The sequence below is a fragment of the Engystomops pustulosus genome, chromosome 2, assembly GCF_040894005.1.
Source record: "Engystomops pustulosus chromosome 2, aEngPut4.maternal, whole genome shotgun sequence".
NCBI lineage: Eukaryota > Metazoa > Chordata > Amphibia > Anura > Leptodactylidae > Engystomops > Engystomops pustulosus.
The window spans coordinates 61287930-61297264 of NC_092412.1; positions in this window are offsets into that span (position 1 = coordinate 61287930).

Below are 9335 nucleotides of genomic sequence, written 5' to 3' on the forward strand. Positions count from 1 at the left end.
ATCAGCTTCCCCTGGTAAAAGCAGAAAATATGGTAGAACTATGGTCAGCACATTTATTCCCATAAGAATAGCTTTTATATCTCACAGTGCACCAAGTAACAATACATAAATAGAAATACCATAGCACCAAATCCCCTCTTTCGATGTAAAAAAAGGCAAAAAAAAAAAAGTACTTTAGGGTATGTGAAACAAAATGGCATGGATATATGAGCCAAATGTCCAAAAATCACTGGAAGGGTACAGATGCGCTACATTGTAAATAGAAATATTTCACTTGAGCAGCAGGTGGCTCTCTGAGCCATGATTTATAGGTACATAAGTAGTGATGCATGTGTGAATTGTGTTAGAGAAGTGCACAACACTGTAGTCACTGCAGCCCAAACCCTCCACCAATTATGTAACCTGGCGGAACCACAGAGACCTGGCAGCTCAAGCTGGCAGCTCATTGTCTCATACATATTACACTTCATTCTTAACAGTGAAGTTCAATTGCCTGTGAGGTATTAGATAGTTTTGGCAGTACTATAACCAGAACTTGGAGGGCTAGGTTTCTTGGTAATTTGTTGTACACGGTGAATCTCAAAAAATCCACCCCCCTCCCACTCAACATTAAAATATATACAATTTGCCCCGATTTTATCATAAACAGCCTCCCCCACCAAATAAAAATTATTAGAGACTTTATGTGTGGATTATATGTGGAGTATGCCACACTATCCCGCTATGTTGGCTTAGACACTGCTCCCCCAAATTGATCCTAACATATATAGTGTCCCCTTCAATTAAAATCTGCAGTGTCTATCAAATTATAATAATGGGGACATTTACTTACCGGTCCAGAGGAGATTACAGAAAGTGCATTGTCCTACGATCATGCACTCTGCCGCGATTCACTAAAATCGTGCACCTGATATCCTGCATGTGGCGCTTCCCCTCTCAGGTCCGACAAGGTTCACCTTATTCTTCCTGGTGCATGTAAGTAATTGTAGACACAATTTTAAAGTTAAATCCTGCGCTCAGTCCGAATCAGTCGGATCGTCCGAATGCAACCCCCCCCAATTTCTGTCACATGAAAGCCAGCGAAACTGCGCCAAAATCTGATAGTGTGCGACACAATCCCCTGTTAAATATCTGTCACAGCCGTGCAAAACTCGACGAAAGTGCGTCCACGGACCCTTAGTAAATAAGCCCCACTGTGTCTGTCCTGCATTATTTGAACTCCTTTCCGCTCTGCGGCGGATATATCCACCACTAAGCGCAGTGACTTAGCGTTCAGCAGCGGATATATCCACCGCGGATTAGAGCCGAACCGCATCAGGATACACGGGATGCCGGCTGTAGCCAACAGCCGACATCCCAGTGTAACAACCGTGGTCAGGGAGGGCTCCGATCGAGGGTGTTTAACTTGTGCGGCATTTAATATGCCTTCCGGGGGTCTTTCCCCCACGATCGGCTCCCACGCGCCATCTTGAGGGGGGTGCCAATCGTTGCTATGGCAGCCCTGGGGTCCGATCACGAACCCAAACCTGCCTGTAGGCACTGCCTGAAAGATGGCGCCATGTGCATAGGCTGACACTGCTTATACCCTACAATACTTCAGTATTGCAGGATATTATCATGAACAAGCAATCAGATGATTACTTGTTCATGTCCCATGGTGGAACTAGTAAAAAAGTAAAAAGAAAAAAAAAGTTTTCAATAAAAAATAAAAGTAATCATCGCAAAACACAGTCTAAATCATAACACAAACCCCACATGTAGAATATCACCGTGTCTGTAACAACCCGTAGAATAAAAGTAAATAATGATTGAACCCGCAAGATGAACACCGTTAAAAAAAAACTGTTAAAAACCCAGCAAAAGTGATGATTTTTACCTATTGAATCCCACAAAACATGCTATAAAAAGTGAACAAAAAACATATGTACTCCAGAATAATACTGTTGCAAAGTACAACATGTCCAGCAAAAAACTAGCCATCAACCAGCTCAGTAGCCAAAAAAGTAAAAATGTTATGCCACTTGGAAGACGGTGATGCAAAAATGATATTTTTCCCCACATTAGTGTTTATTTGGCAAATTTAGTAAAATGTAAGAAAAAATATTCAAGTATGGCATCCCCGTAATCATATCGACCTATAGAATAGAGATAACATGATTATTAGGCTATACGGTGAACACCAAACAAATTGGTGCATAACAAATTGTACTTCCTAGTGGCACCATTTAATTTTCCATGCAATGTACTGGGAAACTGGAAAAGTTGACACAAAATATTTGTGCCATATTCTTGTGGGATCCAAATGACACCGCCCATTTATTATTTGAGTCAGTACGATCATGGTGATACCTCATTTAGGACTCATGCACATGACTGTTATGGGGGCCATGATTTTGTGGGCAGATCATGGCCCCCATAGAGGTCTATGGCACCCAGTCACAGTGTGGTAAGTACACAGGGGCACATTTACTAAGAATGGTTTAAACTGCACTAAGTGTGGCTTGCCTGTGTATAATGCAGGGTGCACCAGATTCATGATGCCTGGCGCACGTTCTTCATGAATCTGGCGTTCCCTGAACTGGCCCAACAGAGTGCACCACTTTTTTTTTGGTCTATCTTTAACATTGGATGTGCGACACATTTCTGTAGGACTTTCATGTTAAATCTGGCGCAAGGTTCGACTGAGCGCTGAAACGCCCCCTAATTTGTGTTGCATGATGCCTAGTGCAGCTGCGCCACAAAAGGATTGCGTGCAACAAATTTGTGGAGGAGACACTTCTTAAATACCTGTGCAAGCAGTTAGCACTAGAAAGAACATGCAAAGCCCTTAGTAAATGTGCCCCACAGTGTCTCACTGAGCCACTTGGCATTCTATGGAGAAGGGAGGGGTGAGGAATGCTTAAACCCTCCCCCCCTGCTGTGTGCTCACCAGGGTTATATCTCCTTTTTCAGCATTTTTGCACACATTTTGATTTTTGGAGAGTACAGCACCATGGGGCTCATTTACTAAGGGCTCCATGGCCAAACTTTAGTCCGGTTTCCTGAATTTTTCCGTTTTGCGCCAAATTCCGCCGGGATTTTGGCGCATGCGATCAGATTTCGGCACCAAAATCCCAATTTCACGCAAAATTTAAAAAACGAAATGTGTCGCAAGATCAAGCACTTACATGCACCGGGAAGAAGCAGGTGAACTCCGGAAGACCTCGGCGCAGCAGCGACACCTGCTGGATATCGGCAGAACCTGAATCCACGTCGGAGAACGCGTTGCTGGATCGCGACTGGACCGGGTAAGTAAATGAGAACCCATATATCTGCAGAGAACCCCTGTGCTCGGCCGCTATATAAATTATTCATGCTCCGATCCTACTTTGTCCATCTATATAGTATACAGAGAGCCAGTGGTTCTCTCTCCCTCTCTGGAAACCTTGCGCAGTGCATGCATGAGTTTTGCAGAGAGAGCTGGTGACGTCACCAGCTCTCTTTATACTATGTAAGTTGAACCAGACAGGGTGGGTGCATGATTAAATTATATAGTGGCGGAGCACAGTGGTGCTCTGCAGAGCCTTTTATAATGTATAAAGTTATATTTCTACTAAATGCGGCCATTGAAAGTTATACTAAAAGATCAGTATACCCGGGGACTGGACAGGAAGGTGAGTTGTAATCATCTACCATCATACCATCAGATAATCTGATGGTAGATGTTCTTTAAATACAGATCCCTAATTGATAGAGCATGAAGATCTCACCATCTTCTTGTGATGTCCTAAACAATTTCCGGATTCAGGGACCACTGTAATTCTCTTCTTCTTTGAGGCAGAAGGCTTAGATGGAGAGAACATTCTCTTTGGTCTACCTATATATCTTCTCTGAGATGTGAAGTAGTTTCCCTGATCGGGTACCTCTTTGTTTCCTGAGGTAAGCTACTGTTGTGATATCGTCCGAGTATATTCTTAAATGCTTTCAACTTAATTGACAAGTTGTCTACCTTAAAACTTCCCATACTGCAGATAGTTCCAGAACATTTGACAACTGTTTTTTCAGTGTAAGTGGCCAGGTGCCCTGTACAAACCCATCTGGCAGTCTTGCCGCCCCTCCCCCTTCAGTCCCGAACAGGAGTGGGAACCTGGAGAGGTAAGTCCACGGGAGTGGGGCCCGCGCCGTGGAGAGGGGCATGGGTGCACCTGCGATGTGGATCGCGGGGGTGCCCGTGACAGTACCCCCCACATTTCCGTCTCCCCCTCTTCTTCTTGGGCCCAAGAAACCTCTTCAGGCTCCCAGGATGTCTCTTCAGGCCCGAACCCCTTCCAGTCTACAAGGAAGAACCGCTTCGTCCTCACGATCTTCATTTCTAGAACCTTCTTAACTTCATAGACATCCAGGGAATCCGCCTCAGGAGCAGGAGGAGGGGATTGCTGAGAGAAGTGGTTAAGACGACTGGCTTCAGGAGGGAGACATGGAAGGAGTTCGGGATGCACATTGATGGAGGAAGGCGGAGCTTGTAGGCCACTTGATTGAAGCACTTAATTACCTCAAAGGGACCAAGGAATCGGGGACCAAGTTTGTAGCTGGGTATCTTAAGCCAGACGTGTCTGGAGGATAACCACACTTTGTCTGGGTCTTGGTGCAGTCCGTGGCTCGTAGAAGGGACTGGCGGGTCTGGTCCCAAATAGACTTGAGGTCCTGCACCAGATCCTCTACTGCAGGGACATCATAGGGAGTAGACAGCGGAAGAGGAGGGCGAGGAATACTTCCGTAGACCACAAAGAACAGAGCCAAGCCAGTAGACCCCGAGTCCAGGGAAATAAAGGAAAACTCAGCCTAAGGTAGCAGCCCAGTTTTCTTGACGCACTGAGAGTGGCGGAGGTAGCAGCCCAAAGTCTGGTTCACCCTCTCTTCTTGACCATTTGACTGAGGGTGGTAGGCAAAGAAAAAGTCAAGGTTGACTTTCAGCTGATTACACAAGGAACGACAGAATTTGGACACAAACTTGACTACTCGATCGGACACAATGGGGCACATTTACTTACCTGTCCCTGCGTGATCCCCGAGGTGCGATCCCCAACGAGAATGCACAGCTGCTGCGATTCACTTACAGCATGTGCCTGAGCATGTGTCGCTGCCCCGCTCAGGTCTGCCAGAGTTCACCATCTTCTTCCCGGTGTATGTAAGTACATTATATGCGACACAATTTTAAAGTTAAATCCCACCAGGTTTGTGTCGCATGAAAGCCGGCATGATTGCGACACAATCCAATCGCATGCGACAAAAAACCCTGTTAAATGCGGCACAAAATGGAAACTTTTCTGCCGGAAAGGAGGTCCACGGACCCTTAGTAAATGTGCCCCATTGTGTAGCGGAAGAACATGCAGCCGGAAGATATGTTTGAAGAACAAACCGGCAAGCTGTGGAGAAGAAGGAAAAATTAGACATTTTGGAAAACCGGTCCGCCACCACCCAGATGACAGTACTGTCCGAGGAGATTGATGACAAAGTCCATTGCCAAGCTGCAACAACAAGCTGGTCAGGAGAAATTATGTACCGAGGAGCTGGTTCTTCTCCAACAATATCCGAAGCACAGGACAAGGCATCAGCCTTGACATTCTTGTCAGCCGGACGAAAATGAATCAGCAGGTGGAAGCGAGAGTAGAACCATGACCAAAAGGCTTGACTGGGATTCAGGTGCTGGGCTGTCTGGAGGTACAGTAAGTTCTTGTGGTCAGTGTACAGCTCTCTGATCAAATAATTTATCTCAGCTGGTGAAAAAGTCTTGGAAAAGTAGCCACATGTGAAAGTTCGAGCCTTGGGTCCTTTCTGGGTGAGCACCGCTCCAGCTTCTACGGAGAACACATCCACCTCAAAATGAAAGGGTTTGTTCTTGCCAGGCCTAGCGAGTACTGGAGCTGAGGCAAAAGCGGACCGCAACTTGGAGAAGGCCTCTTCGGGCACGTGGATTGGCACCCTTCTTGGTGAGTGCCACGATGGGAGACACCAGAGTGGAGAAATGCGGAGGCCTTCTGGGCGTGGCCACTGTAGAACTTTCACAGGGTCCATCTGGACACCTCTGTCGGAAATTATATAACCACGGAATGGAAGGCTGTGCTGGTGAAACTGGCATTTTTCAAGCTTGCCGTAGAGATGATTGGCACAAAGTCGACCAAGAACTTGACATATGTGTGTCTGGTGGGATTCAAGGTCCCGAGAGTACACCAAGATTTCATCTAGGTAGACCACGACACACGTGTAGAGAAGGTCCCGGAAAATGTCATTAAAAATTCCTGAATGACAGCATGGGTATTACACAGTCCAAAGGGCATTACTCAATATTCAAAATGCCCGTCTTCCACTCGTCACCTTTGCGAATCCGGACGAGATTGTAAGCACTCCGGAGATCCAGCTTGGAGAACACCCTGGAACCACGCAGGCGATCAAAGAGTTCCGTAATCAACGGCAGGGGGTAGCGTTTTTTAACCGCGATCTTCTTCAGCCCACGATAGTCTATACAGGGACGTAAGGAGCCGTCCTTCTTTTTTTTTTTTTTTGTATAATTGTATTTTTATTATCATTTTTCAGAAAATATATAACAGACAATTTATCACGTACATATTTCACATTGAAGTTTTTTAACAGTAAAACAACTGAAAGACAGAATTTTTCCCCTCCCAAGGATATCAACATTTTAAATCTTCCATTTGCGTATCAAAAGGTTACGACTAATAGTGTAGTAGGTTTTCGATGCTAGAACTAGTACTAAAGATGGCATCAACATTATGCCTAACCGATTTAAAGGAGTTGGGGATAAGGGTACAGACAAAGACATCCAAACACACTCACTATGACAACAGATAACACTTGGGTAGAAACTAAAGGGGTGGCCATGTCACTCTCCTCCTCCTGCTCGCTCCTCTATGCAGTAGTGGTCCCAGCTCGCCCAAGTTTTGTCGAACAATGGGATACGATTGTTCAGGGAGGCAGTCAGATGTTCCATACTACGAATTTCCCTTACCCTGGAGAGAAGGTCCATTCGAGAGGGGGGGCTTGTCTCTTCCAGAATTGCGCTATCAGGCACCTCGCGGCTGTGAGTATGTGCAAGCTCAGTTTTGTGGTCGCCTTGGCCATGGGGTGCGGAGAAACATTCAGCAAGTGAAATAATGGGGAGAGTGGAATATCCACCGCTACGACCTCCCGAAGGAGAGTCTTTACCTCCTGCCAAAATGGCTGCACTAATGGGCATGTCCAGAAGATATGTTGAAGGGTTCCTCCAACTGAGCCGCATCGCCAGCAAGTATCTGGCGTATCCGGAAATAGTCTGTGTAGCAAGGATGGGGTATGATACCACTGCATCATCAGTTTGTACTGGTTCTCCTTATGTATGGCACACAAGGAGGTCTTAGCTGCCCTATGCCATATCAACCGCCATGTGTCTTGTGATATTGGTCCCCCTACTATGCTCTCCCATTTGGTCATGTAAGGGTATGCGATGGGTTCGTCTGGGTTAGGGTGTAATAGTATCATGTAGATATCTGATATAAGGCCAGAAGTTTGGGTAGCAGTTTTGCAAATGTGCTCAAACGTAGTGGGTGCCGAAACCACCTCCGCACTATCCAGAGATTGCAAGAGGTGCCTGATTCGGATGTAGTGAAAATTGGCCGCATGCGGGAGATGAAATTTATCCTGTAGGGCAGCGAAGGGCAGAATCTTCCTATCTCGGTAATCCACAATGTCTGCAAACCTAAACAAACCCTTCTCGTGCCAGGGTTTAATTTCTTGTCCAGCCCCGGCTTGTTGCATGAGGGGGGTGTGCAAGAAAGATTGCATAGGTGAGCACTGAGACCTCAGGGGGAACCTGGTCAGACAGGCCTTCCACAACTTAATTGTGAATGAGATGGGGCCTAATTGGGGGTCGGGTAGCGCAGGCGCCTCTTTGGGCCAAAGATAAGAGTTAGGATGGAAAGGGGCCAACCACAATTTCTCTATCTCCATCCACTTAGAGAATGCCAGTAAGGTAGACCATGCTGGGATACGCCGCAAATGTGTTGCCCAATAGTATCTGGTTATGTCCGGTACCGATAGGCCGCCTCTAGATTTATGAGCGAGTAGAACAGACCTGGAGATTCTGTGCCTCTTTTTAGCCCAGATAAAGTGTAATATTGACGCTTGTAGGGACCTCAGGGCACCCAACGGCACTGGCACTGGTAGGGTTTCAAAAAGATAAAGCAGCTTAGGTAAGATGGTCATTTTAACCGCTGCTATCCTGCCAAAGAGGGAAAGGGGGAGACTGTTCCAATTATCAAGTAGGGTCCTTATTTCCCGAAAACTGCCAGGGAAGTTCTGCCCATAGAGTGTATTGTAAGAGGGGGTCAGGAGTATCCCCAGATACTTAATAGCATCTGCTTTCCAATTATATCTGAATGTAGCTTTCAATTGGTCTACCAACGGTTGGGTAAGATTAAGAGGTAAGGCCTCCGTCTTTGAGGTGTTTACTTTATAGCCAGAGAGACGGCCATACTGCTGTAGTCTCGCTTGTAGATTGGGTAGGGAGATTAAAGGTTGAGTAAGGGTGAGTAAGATATCGTCTGCGAATAACGATAATTTGAATTCCTTGTCTCTAACCATAATACCATGGATATTCGGGTCCTGTCGGATGATGGAGGCCAAGGGTTCAATGCAAAGTATAAACAAGAGAGGAGAAAGTGGGCAGCCCTGACGTGTACCATTCCTAATCTGCAGAGGTGGGGAGGACGCATGTGGGAGCTTAATTTCCGCTGTAGGGTTTGAATATAACCCCCTCAAAGCCTGGAGGAAGGGACCTTTTATCCCAATGTGCTCTAGCACTTGAAACATAAAGGGCCAACTGAGGCGATCAAACGCCTTCTCAGCGTCTAAACTGAGAATCAGAGCCTGGTCATTTTGCTTATTAACTACATCAATAAGATCAATTGTTCTCCTTGTGTTGTCACCACCTTGCCGTCCAGGTACAAAGCCTACCTGATCCTTATGGATTACCTGAGGGATCCACTGAATCAGGCGGTTGGCCAGCAGCTTTGTGAATATTTTTAAATCTGCGTTCAAGAGTGCAATCGGTCTGTAATTAGCACAATCAGTTGCGTCTTTCCCAGGCTTGGGAATAAGGGTGATATACGAATGAGTGAAAGTTGTAGGCATGGGTTCACCTTGCAAGAATGCGTTAAACACTTTTGTCATATGTGGCAACAACACAGGGGAGAAGGTCTGATAGTACAGATAAGTGAGCCCGTCTGGGCCCGGGGATTTCCCATTAGGCATTCCTTTGATCACCTCCTCTATCTCCTCCGGCGTTAAGTCTGAGCTGAGCG